Here is a 19,622-nt window from a genome sequence, read left to right as displayed (position 1 = left end):
TGTTGACCTTTAACGCCCCATAACAGAAGATCATTGTCGTATATCGAAACTCAATCTACTGACCTCGGTTTAATGAAGTGCTAGATGTTCAATAAGTTTCTCTAGTTCTATCTGATTCAGATGATAACGGATACATTTACATTTAGAAATCAGCAGATAATATAAAAATAAAATTTCTCAGCATCTCCCTCCTTCATTCCAGGAATTAAAGCAGAAACAAGTCATATTTTTCCAAGATAATTCTCCCAAAATATCCAGAAGTTAATCAGAAACGTTATCCAACATATGACACCATGGAAATCTTTAAAAATTCCCTAAAAGTTTCCAATTTGAACCGCGGAAAAACCTGATATTTACACTTCTATCCATCACGATTTTTGAGTAAAGCTTGCGTTAAATAAGTACCAAAAAGGAAAAAGAACTAAAAAGTAAAATTTTGTTGCAAAGACCATCTTCTAGAACCAATTTTCCAGCATCCTCCCTATTGTAATTTTATTTAGATAATATTTTCGCTTTATATTTGCCCATCATTTTGTCACGTGATTACTGTAAAGATCTTTAGGATGAGAAGATGCGGATCGATATACAGTTTTCAATTTTCTTCCAGGTTACTTGATGGATAACATGAGACTTTTTAAACGAGCATCCGTTGGAGAAGGATCTATCCTCCACGATAGGATATGCTTCATTAGATACTGCCCAAGAGAATGCAACTTACTCTTAGACGTTTTGGACGTGGACCGAGTATTTCTTACACCATGTCTGCCACCTCACCTTTATTTTTTACTCCATTTTTTGGAAAGAAATAACTTTAGATAGATAAAAAGAACTTGAAAGAAAACATTTCTTTCATCTTTTTCCATGTATCTTATATTCCACTTCACAATTCTTTGTAATTTTGGAAAAGTACATGAAATTTTTGTGTTTTTCCTCCTCCTCTTCCTCTTCACTTATTTATTTAACTTATGATGTGGATGTATGTTAAAGTTTCGTGTAGGTAATTTAAATAATGATGTAGACGAGTGTAGGAATCTATCTGAAGATGCGGATGATCATCAAGATCTTCCTACAATCTCTCTCCTTTAGTGTAGAGATGTTTCCATAACAGATCATTGGCTTCTGCATCTGCATCTCTAAAAAGAAAAAGTATGGTGTAGAGTATATGTTAAGATTGCTTGTTGCTAATTTATATAATGACGTAACTGAATATAGAAACCTCATCCACTCTCCTTTGTTAGGAACAGTTTCTCTAGATGAGTATCGTATCTTCGTACGGTTTGTGATCTTCTATAGAGATTCAGAGGAGCATAAAGTAGAGGTATATATATAAATAATTTTTTAATATTCAAATTTATTTACATCACTAGACTAGTACATCAGAATAGGAGCACAAATAATCACTAGTGTCTATATCCTTCTTCCTCATCCTCATTATAACAGAGATCCAATAAGCAGAAAGTATTTATTTATGTTCTTCATCTCTGTGACAATAGAAATACGCTATACAAAGCTTTATACTTTTCATATAAGGCGCATAAAAATCATTTATGCTCCTTTATACTAAAAGGAGAACAATATCAATACTCCTCTTCGTCTTGTTTGATGAAAATAATAAGAGAGATTTTATACTTCTTACATTAATCTTCTTTGTCACAGAGATGCGGAGGAGCACTCTAAATCATCATGCTCTTCTGCATCAGTTCTTCTTCATATAGAAGATAAAAGACGATTTGTATGCTCTTTCCCACTAAATTATCTTTAGTATAGATACAGTATATATATATCTATACTGCACCTATATATATAAGTGAATAAAGATGCTGAAATCACGCAAATTATGCAACATTTTCGTTACTAATTACACAACGAAGTAGGAATTTTTCCAACTAACATTACAAGAAATTTGAATTAATTTTCGACACGTTCCCTATTAAAAATAACTTATATAAACATCATTTAAACAATTATACAAAGTTTAATTCGAATTACAACGTTTCTAAATTTACAAAAATATCAAAAGGGAAGCTTCATTAACAGGATTAAGATAATGACACTTTTAGCTTTCTTAATTTCGTTGCAAGAGTTTTAGTAAAAGTTTAATTGTTTTCTGCAAGATTCTCTTGTCTTTTATATACATTTTCTTTTAATCCAACACCAAAATTTACACATTTAGAGCAAGATGCTTAAATTCCCAACAGTGATAACATCCTCTAATTAAGCTAACTCCTTTCTCTTCAATTCCAGAAGGAACAGACTTGAATAACATTATGAAAATGAAGAATGCAACAACCTACATTCGTGATACTTTTAGTTAATTACTTTGTGTGCAACTAGTCGTGAAAGAACAAAGAATTCTTTTAAAAAATTTACGTAGACATAAAAGAATAAATGCTCCTCCCATTTTTTCTCTTCTTTCTTTTACGTGGGATGCTTAAGAATAGATCGAGATAAAGAAGATCAACCTCTAGGTTAACTTGATGAAGTTAAGTAACTAAATAGCTCGTGCTTCTTGGAGTATGTGTGCACAGATGCATAAATAATCCCCCTTTTTTCTTCTTCATTATTCTCATTTAACGTGGACGTGCTGTAGAGTATAGAGAGGCCCGATTTTGGTGCTTCTCTTGTTCTACTACTCTATGCTAAAGTGTATAGAGGTGGATAAAGATTGTAAATATGGTCTTCCTCATCAGTTTTACTTGGCAGAGATAAGAGATGCATAAAATTATTAATTTTTTTGGGGATAAAACTGCGAGGGAACACAAATATTCTCCTACTTATGCGCTTCTTTACTCTTTACTTTAGGTTGTAAGTATAGAAGGAATCTTCTACAGCTTGATTTCTTAGTGTAGAAGCATAGAAAGTGGGACTAATTTTTATAATATTTTCATTAATTCACTTATAAATACAAAAGAAACATAAAAATCTTGATGCTCCACTCTCCATATCGTACAGAAATGAGGAACAGAAAGAATTTTATGCTCATCTAACTTAATTTCTTTTGGTATAAATGAGGAGGAACATAAATAATTTTCTCTGCATCACCACTTTTACTATATAATTGCAGAGGAGCATAGAATTATCGATTTTTATGACCTTTTACATCACATTCCTTTAGCATAACAGAGAATATCGTAGAAAAACTGGTAATTTTTATAATCGTAAAGGATAAGTAATCATCTTCTATCGTTGTACTCCTTAATGTTAATCTTGTTAATCTCCTTTCAGTCACTTAGCCCAAATTTTGAGTTATTTAGGCCCGGTTAATTCAGTTAATCACCTTAATTTGCGTTAGTTTAAGTTATAGACGACTCAAGTTAAGATCTAGATAAAGCTTATGTAATATGCATCAAGCTGAAAATTAGTCTAATTAGATTGGAATTAAATAGAGCCTAGCTTAAATTATGAGTTAAATTAACTTAAAATTAACTTATTTAGCTTAAAATTCTTCGATTAACAATATAAACTTAACACCAATTTATCATTTTGTGGATAAGAAGATGCTCAAGATCCTCCGCATCTTCTAACGATCATTAAGCAATAAAATTTTAAAAATATACGAAATTTTTAGAGACAGAAATCAGATTTTTAATATTAATAATTGTGATAAACGTTTTCGTTTATCACATTTTTATTTACAGAATATTCGCGAAATCGATAACTTCGATTTCACTTTGTTAAGTTAGCTAATGAATTGCCTTAAGGAGATCCAAATAAATTTAATAAGAAATTTAATAGACGTAGTCTCTTATAGATTTTTACGACATTTTTGGAGAAATACCCGAAACCAAAATCTATTTTTGTCATAACATTTCCAATAGATTATGCATTTATCTAGAAAATTGAAAAATTTTTCTCTTCACATTCAAGCTCATATGGAGAAGATGCAGATGAGATCAATTCCAAAATTCTTACACTTTTAACTTCTTCTTCACTGCTTTACACTTCTTTTACATGTTTTTTTTATTAGTGTTTACTCGATTATACGTGCTTATTTGCTTTTTATTCAGATACAAAGATTCTACTTTCTCTACTTTACTCCTCTTTATTTACTTAATATATGTGCTTCTACATGTTTTCCTATCTTATCCTTAGCTATAAACGACAGTTTGATAGTTTTCTTCTATCATAAACACACTACTTTTTACTCAATTATATATATTTTTATCCTTTTCACAGTTATACAAACTTTTTACTTTATAAACTTTACACATTTATATATGCTTTCCACCTTTGCCTTTGCCTCCGCATTGCTTTTCTATCTTTAATCAGCTGTGCATATTTTTATAGAGTAAAAAATAAGCATAAAGTATAGATTACATGACAGAAGAGACTTTACAGATATCTTCTACCCTTTATTATGGTTTTCATCCTTTTACTCTACTATATATATGCTCTATTCTCTACTAACTTACCTTGGCAGATATCTATTTTGCTATACTCTACATACTTTCTACACCTTTCCAGCTATATCTATACAGGTATATTAAAATATAAACGTGTATAAATGAACACAAACTGTTAGCATAACTAGAATATGATAGAAAAGTACCAGAGAGAGTCCTTAATTTTTGTAACTCTTCTCATTTATTCACTTATAGCTGCATAAAACTCTTGATGCTCCTCTGCATCACTCTCTTTTGACGTAGAGAAGCAGAACTAATTTTATGCTCATCTATACTAGTTTATACACGTCTATACATGTATAGTTGAGTATTGACGTGTATAACAGCACATACTTAGCTCTACATACATTCTACATCCCTTACAGTTCACTCACTTATACGTGCTTTCTACCCCTTTCTTCAATTATACGAGCCTTGTATCCGTGTTAATTCATCTGTAAACATGTAAATTTTCGTTCTAATTATTTATTTTAATTTAATTTTAACATAAAAATCTCCAACACGTAGAAGAGACGTTATCATCAAATACGAACTCCTATATATAAAGATATATTAAAAGTGATTCCAGTAGTAATAAATACAGCGCTATATTTGATCACCCGTAATCCTTTTAGCTTAGAAATGATGAAAGGACCATACTTTCTATGGATGATAATATATCTGTATTGATAAATCGCGAGGATTTACTCCATATTCTCTTTCCTAACATTTTATCCAAAACTATAATTTCTCTCCTATCATAATATGTGTAAATGGTCGGTTTTACAGCAATAATACTGACAATATATTATCGAAAACAGCATTAAATACATTCTTCAATTAACTTTATAACATATCTTTCATGTAATTTACAGCAGGGATGCTGAATAGCATCTCTCTCTCTCTCTCTCATCTAACATTCCTGATAGAAAAAAATTACGATTTAATTGTAATTTAATGCATTTAAATGAGGAATTTATGTATATATAAGCAAATTTTACGTATTAATTCATAATATTATCGATCATATATTAATTTCGAATAAGTAATTACATATACGTAACACGTTAATAATATTATCTCGAAATGAAGCATCACTTTTCATGCTTTATCTCGAGCATCACTGTTGATATAATTATTATCTTTAAATGGATTCTGCCGAAATTTTACTAAATTAAACGAAATAAAATTTAATAAAANTTATAAAAATTAAATAAAATTTATTATTTTAATCGTTTTTTTATTCACCAAAAATTGCATTTTTAAGTGAAATTAAGCTGTAAAATTCGATTATTCTGTTAAGGAAAATAAAGTTTTCCATACTGAATTTATTTTTATATAAAAAAGAGAGCTTATTTTTATTTTTTTACAAGAATTTACCCGAATTTCTTCAAATTTACGAATATTTTTACGTTAAAGTAACGTATAAGCTTCGAGTATCTTAAGGATATAGATGCATTTATATTCAGAAAAAAATTTATTCTAAATTTATTTTTTGATTGTAAAACTTGTTTTATAACAAAATATAACTTATTTTTTAAGAAGATTTTATGTAAAATTCTTAAATTTTTGAATTTTTTTACATCTAATTTACTTCTAAACTTCGAGAATGTTAAGGATGTAGATGGAGGATTTCGTACTGAAAACATCATTCTAATTATTTTTCATATAAAACTTTTACTTGATAACAAAATAAAACTTTATTTTTTATAATATTCTACGCTAAATTCAGTAAAATTTTAAATATTTTAATGTCAAATTAACGTGGAAACATCCAGCAATTTTTTTACAGTAAAAATGCAGCATTCAGATTTTGTATAAAAGTAAATAAAAAAATGTAATAAATTGATTTTTTTTATTTACTTTTATACAAAATCTTGTTTTTAGAAGAGAGAAAAGTTAAATTTTTAGAAGATTTTCTGTTAATTTCGTCAAGTATTTAACTTGAAATTAACATATAAACTTCGAGCATTTCAATCAAAATAAATCTGTTTTAATGTAGATTTTATATATAAAAAATGCTTTTATAATAAAATAAAGCTTGATTTTTAGGAAATTTCCCATAAAATTCTATAAATTTTAACTGTAAATTAACTTACAAACATGTAAACTCCGAGTATCTTAAGTATAAAATGCAGCATTTTAACAAAACAAAAAAACATTTTAGTATATTTTTATGCATAAAATCATTCTTTTATACAAAATAAAACATTTTCTTTAGAATATTCTTCATAAAATTCTCTAAATTTCCTAGTATTTTAACTATAAATTAACATATAAAACTTAGAGCATCTTCGGAGGATGAAGATGAAAAAATTGAGTGGTATATTTTCTGTTATAAAAAAATCTATTTTTATAAGATGGTAGCAGATGTTTCAACGAATGAAACAAAATGAAAAATCCCTTGTTTTCTCCTAACATGTATTTTTGTGTTAGCATACCGCACACAGTACTGTAGAGAGCAGTAAATATTTATATGTGCAGCAAGAGTGTCATACATTTGTAAGTGGAAGTCATAAAGTTGAAAGCTAAAAAGATCAAATGTTTCTTTTTCGTTGCCTACGATATGGATACTGACTTTACACGTCTTAATATATATCAAGATCTGCATAGATATTTTCTGCATTTTTTTGGGGAAAAAAACTGACTTTTTCCAACTATTTTAACTTTGTTAACACTCTAGTAGATAAGAACTTAAAAAATAGAACCTGAGAGATTTAAAAAGCAGAAAAAACATTAAATCTTTTATCATAAAAATTTATTTTTATTTTATTTTTTTTCTTATTTTAAAGTCCTCTTTTCCTTCAATTTTTCCTAACTGATTAAAGGAAAAGATTGTAAATTTTTCTTTTTTTCTGGTATTTTAAGACATTTTAATTTTGCTTTTTTACCTGTTAGAATGTTGTTGATTTCCTAATTGTGACTCATTTTTTCCACGAATTGTCTTTGTCTCCTTGATGTGTTCTTCATTTCGTTGGCTCACAGCACGACATCGCCGTTTCTACAATTCGAAGACCTTCTTGCAAGTCTCGACCGATACTGATGACCACTCCTGTTGAATTACTTTCCAAAGATCATTTAATGTTGTAGCCTTACGAAGAAAGAGACGTTACTTCAGAAAGCCAAATCCAAAGAAATCCTTGAGATTGATGTCAGGTGCTTTGGTTGGTATGTCCTCTTCAGGAATGTGGTTCAGCCTTCAACTTCTGGAGATAAGCGGTTGTATATTTAGCTGTGTAATTAGAGGCTTTGCCATGGTGAAGAGTTACTTTGGCTTCTTCTCCGGGATACAACTTTGGAATCTCACGTTCCAAATATGGCTTCAAAATGGCGTTAACTTTTACAGTTTTTGGAACTCTGATAAGAGGAAATGTTCCCTCGATCCTTCGTTCCTTTAACAATCATAAATCTTTCAGGCCTTCTTTCGTGGCATTTGACAAGCCATTCTTGTGGCATTTCTTGTCCGGGCTGCATGTACAGAATTTTTCGAGTTCCATTGCAGTAATCAAGATATATATATATATACGGTTCGTGTAGGGTGGCCATGTACTCGCTTTTTCCTCCAGCCAGATGCCTATGGTAGAGCTTCTTTCGGCTCTGTGAGGCGATGTCCAGATGTTTGTTTTATGGTAACTGCTTGTAGATCTTCATGTAAAATGGTGTTAACTTTGAACTGAGATACACCCAGACGTTTTGCTATGGTTCTCTGGCTAGGGTGGATCTTCTACTCGTGTATAATGCGTGCTACTTCATTAGACTGTTTCTCGTTGAATTTTACGCATTTTTACTAATTTTTAAGTAAAATGTATGCTTTTATAATAATAAATATGAAATAAACGTTAATATAACATATTAATTATTTTTAAAAATACGTTAATTTATAATTTATATTATAAAACCTGCGTATAACGTGCACAGCATCGAAAGTCTTTCTACTAACAAATTCTTTCGAATTTTTTGATAATTTTAAAGTAATTACAACTTAATGTTAATTTAAAAATAATAAAAAGGACATAAATATTAATTTAATTTAATAATTTTACCCCATAAAATAATTAATTTCAAGAGAAAATTGTAAATTCTCACGTAACAAATCTCTCAGTCTCTCTAAAATAATGTCAGTCTTCTTGTAAATTAAAATAAGAAAGAATTAATTGCTAAAGATTTCTAGAAAATTAGCATTAATTGCCATCATTAAGCATTAGGGTCATATTTAATTAACTTTAGAACATGAAAGTGAACAGGGATGAGAGATTTGATGTAGAGTTTCATTGATATGTGCATAGCAACTGAAGAGTTGTGCCAAAATTGAAAGTTTTTCTCAAGTTTTTCCTTAAAGAAAACGAAAGTGATTCGTGAAGAGAATAAATATATTTGTTTACAGTCAATTTTGCCATCCAAGATTTTTATTTTATTGATAAAAGGCGTATAAAATACAAATATATATAGCTTCTCTCTAAACTTACCCCTGAGAAGAACGACTTTATTCTTCTAAAAACTCGATTAATTAGTATAAATTTTTAAATTTAAAAACTTTCGAGGATTCAAAAAAGTCTAAACATCCAAAAAATATCATTTTACTTCCAAAAGTATCGAAATTTTATAATATAAATTGTGTAGAAACATGCAAGATGATATTATATCTCTAGGAAATTTAATACATTTTTACATAGATTTTTGGAAGAAAATAAGCTCTAACGTCAGGTAATAGTGCATTTTAATGTAATAATTAATGTATTTATCAATAAACATCTTAAATAAGAAGATTTTTTGATATAATGAAGATTGACAAAATAGCCGAGTCGAGTTTTCTGCTTCAAAATAAGTGATGAGGTTGAATATATTTTCGTTTCTTATCTTTCTTCATCCTTGGGAATCTGCTTAATGTTAAAGTATAATGAAACGATGTCAACCTGTCGTCCTTACTCACCTGTAACTTTAATAATTAATGTTAATATGCTAATTTTAGAACGATAAACAAAGAATTGCTGTCATTCAATATCTCTATTTAATATCTCTAAATGATTCTATCATGCAGGAGAATGATGTAATTAAGTTAAATTTATCAGAATTTGCTAATAAAGATGAATTTATTTCATTTAATATTGTATAAATTTCGTCAAATTTTCCAACTAATTTATTAAATCGTCGAGAAAATGTGCTTAAAGTACGTTTAAAAGCGAAAAAAAATTTAAAAAGTCAATTCTTTGAACGTATTTCTTTGATAAATGTAAGATACTAACAAGCTTCACGATGATTGGCTAGAATTAAGGATATCTTAACGCTAATTGGCTAGAGTTATAAATATCTTAATGATGATTGGTTAATTTAAATGTAAACAACCAATCATCTTTAAAATATGATAAATCTCCATCTTTCGAATTTCGCAGAGGACTGTCAATGTGTTTTTACTTAATTTTTGTACTTTTTACAATTTTAAATTAAATTTTTAAACATTTAACCAATTTTACATTATTTTACTCATGCAATTAATCAAATTATAACTATCAGAATACGTTTTATAATCGTACTGTACTGTACATCTAGACGAACTTATGGCTTGAGACATCCAATTTTAACCGGTTTAAACTAAAAATAAACATTAAAAAATTTAAAAAATACCTAAAATTATGAAAATTTTTGTATATTTTTTATATAAAAAAAAGTTTGAGAAAGAGATATTTTTCTTCTGTTATTGACAATTTGTAACTGCTTTGATTTGTGAAAAGGGTCAAACAATATCAAAAATCATAAATTTCCAATTCATAAGACCCTTTCCTATTGGAAAATATTCAGCAATAAGTGTGATTTAACACAGGTTTGTAGTTCAATAGGTGATTTTTTTGATTCATTGCCCAGTCGAGTCAAGAAAATCTGGAAGAATTTTACCAATGCCTTAAGCATTTCTTTCTCTTTCTCCACAAATTATTTTTATATATATTTTCTTGAAGTTTAAACCTCATAAATGCATTGTTTTTTGTATCGTACTTTTTTCCTATTAAAAAATACCCACAGAAATAAATTTATGCAATTAAATCTTCGTGCCTGAAACATGCCCCTGAAGAAAGAAAAGCATATTTTAATAACATTTAGGTAATTTTATAAGCAGCTACTTGGTATTTTTTGCTGTTTTACTAATTATTTAAGGCTACTTATGTATTAATTTCTATGTAGTTAAATGTAATTACCACATACTTTTCAAAAATGGCTGTCGTTACATATTGACGTTACTTTACTTAATTTGCGTGTTTTTGTAATATTTTCAGCCAAATTTAACGGAATTTTTACAGAGAAATTTTAAAAATTTACTGAAATTTTATCTGAAAATCATATTCTTTAGCTTATTTACAATTTTAATTTTAAAAAAAATTAATTTTTCCAACTCTAACAACCTCATCTTTAAATTCATCTTTCTACATCTAAAAAATATACATATTTTATTTCGAATTTTTTATAACTTTTTAAAGATTTTTTTAGATTTATTTCTCATATAAAATTCCTATAAATAAAATTATATATAAGTTATATAGTATAACAAATTGTTAAAATATGTGCAGATCTATTCTGCTTCTTACAATCCCTTACTCTTTCTTACGTTGCTGATGTCGTAGAGGAATTTCAAATAATATATTTTAAGTCTCGTAAACAAAACAGTAAATAAATTTTTGAGTTTTTTAGAAACTCTACACTTGTCAAGAATTAAAATATTGCACACAGTTTACTACAAAAATGCTTTAAGTTAATGAATAAAGTATGATGCAAAATGTAACTCTTCCTCAACTTCATCACAAAACACGTCAAAAATATATATTTTTCTTGAATTTATTTTGGAATTTTATCAATTTTTATCGTTTTAATAAAATGATTTTTTTTAGAATTTTATTTTTATTTAATATATTTTTGTATAATTTAACATAAAATTATTTATTTACTGATATGCACTTTTTTCCAGTTTTCTCCAAAGAAAAGAAAAATAACGTTAAATTATGTGAGATTAGAGTATATTTTTTAGGTTTTCTGTATTTTTTAGAGTATTTTTTTAAATTTTTTGTATTTTTTTAGACTATTCTTATTGTTAAAATTGAAAAAAATTTTACTAAAACACATTATTCTAACTTCTCTCTTCATCTTTATTTTCTTCTTCTTGCCCTTTTTTGAATCATTTTAAACTCAATTTTTAAAAAAAATATAATCTATTTTCTCAAAAAATACAATTTAATCTTCAAAAATACAAATTAAATTTACTAAATTGCAAGAAGTATTGTAAAACAATTGTAAAAAATTTATAATAAAAATGTTTTTTTTTAAATTTTTTCTCTTCCTTTTCTCCTCATCCCTACTATATTAAACGTTTAAAAAATGCAATTTAATTTTAAAAAAACACAATTTGATACTTGAAATTTACAGAAAAATTTTCCAAAAATACAGTTTAAATTAAATTAGGAATAAAATTATTGTAAAAGTTCGAAAAATTTAATTCAAAATTCTTCTTTTCTTCCTCTTCTGATTTGATTTATAAATAGTTCAAAAACTACAATTTAATTATCTAAAAAAACATAGTTTAAAGTTAAAAAAACTCAAATTAAGATTGAAACTAGTAAAAGAAATTTTAAAAGTTCTAAAAAATTTACTACAAAATCTCTTTCTTTTCTCTTTCTTCTCCTCTTTCTTAACTTCTAAACCGTGTTTAAATATTTAAAAAATGCAATTTTATTTTCTAAAAAACACAAATGAACATCCCACAAATCAAAATTAGAAAAAAATCAATTCTAAATTTTGTATTTTTGTTTTTAATTTAATATAAATTTTCTTTCTTTTTTTCGTTCTTCCTTTTCTTCTTCTGAACTTTTAAATAATAAAAATGTGGTTTAAAATATTAAAAAAAACTTAATTTTTAAAAAATACAATTTATTGTTCTAAAAACACAGAATTTAGTATGTAAAAAACTCGAATTAGAAGTGAAATAAGCAAGAAATTGCATGAAAATTGTATAAAATTTAATATAAAATGCTCGTTTTTTGCATTTCTCTCCTCGTCCTCTTCAAAATCAAGCTTTAGATTTTCCAAAAAAATACAATTAAATTTTAAAAAGTAGACTATACCTTATTTTAGGAAAATTTAACGTTCTAAATACTCTAAAACATACACGAAAAATTAAATTAAAAGCACGCAAAAACTCCTAAGAAAACTCAAAACTTTCACAGCATAAAACTGATTCTTTTAGAATTATACAAAACGATAATTATAAATGAATTAAACACTTAGTATTATACAGTACAAACTTCTACATTTCTAAATATCTAATTTTAAACCTCTAAATTTAAATATCTACATCTCTAAATTAATCCCAAAACGTACAACAAACGTACAGTACATTAAGCAGATTAAAAGCTAACTAAATATCAATATACTCGACTTTATAAATGCAAAATTAACTTATCAAGACGTCAGATATGACATGTTTTTTTTAAGAAGAAAACATCAAAAAAATCCCCTCATTCGATCAATAAAATTTGTTACATACTCAATGTATAATTTCAAATGGAAGATGTGAGTGACAAGAGACAGAGTCTGTCATCAGATACATATGTCAGTGTCAAGGGATGTTAGTGCTTTGGAAACACAGCATTTATTGTTATTATACATTCAGTGATGATAGATCGTTTGAGACAGACATTTATCAAGAATAAACTCCTCTATCTACTGTTCTACAGTGTTGCCGAGCTATTAGAATTAATGGGGATGTTGCTTTTCTTCTGTTTATTTTAATGTACCTTTAAAACATGATTTAGATTTTCTTGTGTAGAAATGGAAATCTGTTCTCTACTCTCTGCAGATTTACTCTTTTCTATGGATTGAAACTAAAATAGTTTCAATCGATATCTTTTCTGTCCTGATTCAGTGCTTTGACTTTCTAGTTTAGATGCGTATTGCTAGAATCTTTTCTAAAATAAAGCATTTTTTTCCATCTTTCCCTTCTTCCTCTTTATTCTCAGTTTGACTTTTTAGTTTAGATGCGTATTCGTCTTATAAAATAAAGCACTTTCATTCTCTTCCATTTTTTTCTTGCTCCACTTCTTCCTCATTCATCTCTCTTGCTCCTCTTCATCCTCTTTCATCTTTCTTTCTTTCTCATCTTCCTCATCTTCCTCTTCTTCCATCTTTCTTCCTCCTCTTCATCCTAAGCATCATTTCATAAATCAATTTTTAATAAGAAAGCAGAAAAAAATGAGTTTTTTAAGCTAAAGTGATTAAATATTTCAAAAAACACTCACACAGCATTTTTTGTTGAAAAATTGTATTATTTTTTCACTTTTTCTAAACTAAAGAGAAAATATGGTTTAAATAAAGTATTTTGCTTCTCCTCTGCGTCTTCTCTTTATCCTCTTTATCCTCCGCATCCTTTTCTAAACAATTTTATAATATAGGATCAAAAAGAAGAGAGTTTTCAATTATAAATTTTCTAGATAAATTGGGTTAAGGTGATTAAATATTTCAAATAACACAAAAAGTATTGGATGATGATTTATGGCACTTCGAACATCATCTCTTATAAAATAATGCAAAATTTTCTCATCCTCCTCCACTGCATCCTTTTCTGCACATGAGATTGGAAAAAATGAGACATCAATTGTATATTTTTTTAGATAAATGCACATTAAAGTAATAATTTAAAAAACATACAAATTTTTTACGATAAATTGTACCATTAAACATCGTCTTTCCTAAATCAAAGCATCTTTTCTCATCCTCTATCCTTCTCCAACTCCTTTTCATCCTCCGCATCATTTTCTAAAAAAGAAACAACTTAAAAATACGAGCCAAGGAAAGAAACAATTTTTATTGTGTTTTTTTAGATGAATCAAATTAAGACGATGAAATATTTGAAAAAACACACAGAGAAAATAATTTTTTAATGCTAAAATGTAGTATTTTCAACATCAGATAGATCTAAACTTATTCTTGCTCCTCTTCATCCTCGCTTTTATTCATCTCTTCCATCTCTCTTTTTCCTCTTCATTCTCTTCCATCTCTCTTGCTCTTCTTCATCCTCTTTCATCTCGCTTTTTCTTTATCTTCTTTCATCTTCATTCTCTTCCATCTCTATTACTCCTCTTCATCCTCTTCTAAAAACACATAACTATAAATAAATATTTACGTTTCAAACCTTAAGAATCTACTTTAAATCAACTTGTAAGATACAATCAATTAAATAGATAAATTAATATCTAAATTTTACAATATACTTTAATTGATTTTATTCTACAAAGCGGGAGAGATGCCATAACGAATTTTATAACAAGAGAAGTGGAAACGAGAAATGGTTTATGGTTGGAAAGATAATCTCATAACTGAATGTCTGTTGTTTCTCAAATGGTTTATTTTCCTATTATAAACTTCACAGTTAACTGCAAAGAAACTTAGTATAATATTCCTTGTGTATGCAAATTAGTTTAGTGTATATCTTCGTAAGTATACGCAAGATGTAAAGCACGTGCTACTTTTATACGCCGCCCTCCCCCTTTTCATTAACTCTGATTACTGGTTAAATGAAGTGAGCGAGAAGCGAATTTTAAATTCAAATCCTTTGGTGTTATACCAGCTTCGAAATTGCGGGTGAGATGCCTCGCTGGAGTAGTGACGTAGAAAATGCTAGAATTAGGTCAGATTAAAGACTGTTTGGATGCTGGAATTTTAAGCATTTCGCTTTCGGTGTGTAGTAATTTCTTTGATCTAATAGAAGGGGAAGATGCCCCGCGTGGGTGAAATGGCCAGTTAAGTTGTTTTAGTTATTCGATTAAGGAGTAAATATGTATAGTACATAGACGTGTTTCGTATTTTTCTAAATAAAATATAAAATATTGAGGCATTTCACCGTCTCTGGGGCATCTCTTCCTAAATGTATTCTAGCAAATAATCGGATTATCCAATAGAAAAAATAAGTTCAAGTTTTAAAAATTTCGTACCTGAAATTTAACGAAATGGGCATCTTGCCCCCGACAAGCATTTATTTAGTTTTTATATAAAGTGGGAAAGATGCCCTTTGAAGAAGAACTTTCATTGATTACTGCTTTTAGTCATCGTGTGATGAGACTGAATATATAAATATATTTTGAAATGCTAATTTAAATATTAGGCATCTTACCCTCTCTAAGGCAACTCTCCCTAAACTTCTGTTGCAGAAAGAGTTACATAATCCAGTTATTTTTCTGCACGAAGTCCATTATACATGTTGTAACGTTTCATTACACACATAGATTCAAATATTGCACTTCTCTTTACTGGGGCATCTCTCCCGAATTCACTCAATAGCTATATCACGTCGATTTATTATAATTTCGAGTTTTATAGTATAATTTAACCGAAACGTTGGCCATCTTCTCATCACTGCATTATCTCTTCTCCATCTACACGCAATAAATAATTCAATTACCGATAAAGTTAATAAATGAAATAATTATTGTATACTACTAGTGGGGCATTTCTTCCTCAACGCGTGTGTCCCTACAAAATTATCGCGTCAAAAAACGTTAAGTACTTTAATTACAAACGAAAATTAATTTGACGTTTTAAATTTAAGATGCTAATTAACATTCAGGCGTAGTAATAAATGCGGGAAAGATGGCCACGGGGAAGGAAACAACAGTCAGAATCGATACAACCAAGCAATTACTTCTCTATTATAAAATTAAATTTAAAAAAAAATTACAAGGAGAGTAATTTAAGTGTGGGGCATCTTACCCTCGCCGGCCATCTCTCCCGCGCAGTGCGGAAATTAAAACGAATCAGAGGAAAATTAATAAATTAATGTTAAAAATCGTCTTACCTTCGAGGGGCATCTCTGCCGCGGGGTAAAAATGTTTAAAAAATTAAAAGAAAAATAAGAAAAAAAACAATAGAATTTACAGCTACATCTTCTCCATTTACATATATATATATTTAAATATCGAGCGAGGGTATCAATATGAATTTTTTAGTTGGAAAAAAGAAACAATATATCAAGTCGATAATGTAGAAAAAAGGGACATTTTCTTAGAAGAAATTGCAAAAAAAAAGAAGAAAGAAAAAAGAGAAAATAACTCGATAATGAAAGGTGAATAAAGTGCAATTCAATATAGAGATTTCCTCGATATAACGTATATATATATATATATACATCTAAAAAACAAAAAAAGAAAGATTATTATCGGAAAAGATTTTAGATACATATTGAAATCAGAATTTGGAAAAATGATAGAAGTTTTTAAAGAAGTTTAAAAAGAATTTTTTAGAAGAATGTAAGAGAAAAAGGCGGTGCTTTTGGTAAGAAAAAAAAAATATATATATATATATATATATATTTGGGGGTTGCAAATTTGAAAAAATTGTAGACCTTATAAATTCCACTGTCGTTCGTCCGTCTGTCTGTCTTTAATGTCGAGAATAGAGTTAGATAGATGATAGGCATTATTCTATTGCTAACAGGAAAAGTATGATGTACAGGAGCAAGACATTACTAATTTCAGGTGTACAGCGTGTATTTTAAGTTAGATAAGATTAAAAATTGATGCTCAAATTATGATTAATTTTTGTATGAATTTTTTGGAAGAAAGAAGAGAGAACAGGAGAAATAAAGTGTAATTTTTTTGATAAATTTAGAAATGAAAAAATGTTGGAGTGACAAATTTTGGAAAAATTTTTTAGAAGTGAAGAGAGAGGGAGATTGGATTTTTTTTAAGAATGAATGTATTGTTTTCCAAAAACTTTGCTAAATTTTGTATAAAATTTTTAGAAGAAAAAGGGTGAAAGAAGTAATAAATCACTAGCCTTTTACCCTCATTCTTCCAAAAAATCATTGGTCTTTTACCCTCTTTCTTCTAAAAAACTACTGGCTTTTCACTCAAGGCTAGTGATTTTTTGGAAGAAAAGGGTGAAAGACCAATGATTTTTTGGAAGAAAAGGGTGAAAGACCAATGATTTTTTGGAAGAAAAGGGTGAAAGACCAATGATTTTTTGGAAGAAAAGGGTGAAAGACCAATGATTTTTTGGAAGAAAAGGGTGAATGACCAATGATTTTTTGGAAGAAAAGGGTGAAAGACCAATGATTTTTTTTGGAAAAAAAGAGTGAAAGACAAGTGATCTTTTAGAAGAAAGAGAGTGAAAAACCAATTATTTTTTTAGAAGAAAGAGGGTGAAAGACTAGAGAATTTTTGGAGAAACGAAGGTAATTTTTTGATCAAATTTTGTATAAATTTAACAAAAGACATTCGGAAAAGAAAGAAAAAAGTAAAGTAACCATTTGGCCAATATTTACGACAGTACTTGGAAGAGATCAACTTTTGTCCGGAAATTCCAAACGGACTTGGAATAACTTCTCACTAATCCAATAGTTGGGATGTGTGCTCTTAATCTTTCGTTCACCCCCTGCACATTTTCTATGTTAGCATTAAACCTAGTGAATCTTATTGCATGGTTGAACTGGAAACTCATCCTCATCCAACCATCCCTCTCTCTCTCTCTCTACTTCAACTTCTATGACTGATTCGATGGAATTAGTGATGTGACTCTTGATTCTGCTTCTCAAACGAAATTTACTGCTTCCACTATGCACACTAATGCAATTAACCGTACGTTTAGGAAACAAAAAAAATCGAATAAAATCATCAAAAAATACCACCTCGTTCTATCCTGATGCGGATTTTACCTACGCATCAATGAACGGAAAAGTTTTTGGAAAAATTGTTCAAATTTTCATCTAAAAATCTGTTTTCTTCGCACGTTTATGGACTGCAATTCTGAAGTTTCTTATGTTAACGTTTTTATAGCCTCGTATAAAATTTACGTTCTTTAAACGTTATAAACGTTGATAATATATCTCGACACTACGAATCGTATCCTATATATTACCAAAAAACGTTATAAACGTACCTCGTAAACGTATGAAATGTTGTAAATATGTGTATGAAGATGCTAATAAACGTTGCAAACGTACACTACATAATATAACTGTAAATGTTACAAACGTTAGTCATATAATTCAATAAAAACGTTGCAAACGTACCCTACAAGACTTGTCTCTAGCATCTCAAATAACAATATAAAATGCCTGATAAACTTGTAAACGTAACCGAAAAACGTTTAACATGACAAATACTTTTCCAGCATCCAAAACGAAAAGGGAAGAGGTAGAGCAGCAGCAGCAGCATCAACATCATCATCTATTATCGAATACTTTTCCAAACAATCATATTGGTTTGAATGTTTGTCCAACAATACAAATCGAATCGATCAGACAAACGGACGTATTGTTCGAACCGTACAGGGAACATACAACATAAAAGTGTAACAAAATTTGATGGATAACAATATCGATCATCGATTTCTCATACATTTTACCACCAATAACACAATTTAATTTATATATATATATATATATATTTTGGGGGGATTTTTAGAAGATTTTTTAGTGGGAGAGGGAAGATTTTTTTTAGGAAATCATCTAAAAAATTTATTTATAGAAAGTTTATCTTTAAAGAAAGTTCATCCCACGAGTGTACAAAATATCTTCAAACGTTTTACGCATGGGACATTGACCTCGCTTCACTGTCAAACTGGTTAGATAGTGGGTTAAGAATTTGTGCTCCTGACTACAACATCGGGGGGGGGGGTGTTATCTTTAGCATTTTCTAGTCGACCTTCTGTTCAATCTGATTATCATTTTGGAAATTGTCCAAGATTGAAAACCATTGAAAAGCACGGAAATCGGTTAACGTCTTCTATCCATCGATAGATTTTTGTAAAAGATGAAAAAGAAAAGAAGGAGAAAGTGGGGAGAAGAAGAAGAAGAAGAGGAGGAGGAAGAGGAGGAAAAAAAATATATATATATATATAACTAGAATCTGTACCTCATAAACCAATATGGTGCTCGATAGAGCATAAGATTGAAATAAGACACCATATGGCACCGTCCGGAAACTATTGATAGTTGTAAAGACAATATAAACTCTTAATACAGTGAAATGTCTTCTTGCGTTTTATTTTTGTTTTTGCATATTTGAGAAAGTTTCTAGTGTCGTGAATAATTGAAGAATTGTTCCTTTTTTCCCCCTTTTCTTTCTTATTGAATTTTTACACGTTCTTTCTGTATTGGAATGAGTTTTGAATACGTTTGTACACGTGTATACGTATTCTGTAAATATATGTGTATACGAGCTCTTCGTTTTGCTGATAATTCTTTGATATTTTTGAGTATTTTTTTTA

The sequence above is a fragment of the Centruroides sculpturatus genome, unplaced genomic scaffold (genome assembly GCF_000671375.1).
Source record: "Centruroides sculpturatus isolate CEXI.00-Female unplaced genomic scaffold, Cexi_2.0 scaffold251, whole genome shotgun sequence".
NCBI lineage: Eukaryota > Metazoa > Arthropoda > Arachnida > Scorpiones > Buthidae > Centruroides > Centruroides sculpturatus.
This window is presented reverse-complemented; position numbering follows the sequence as displayed.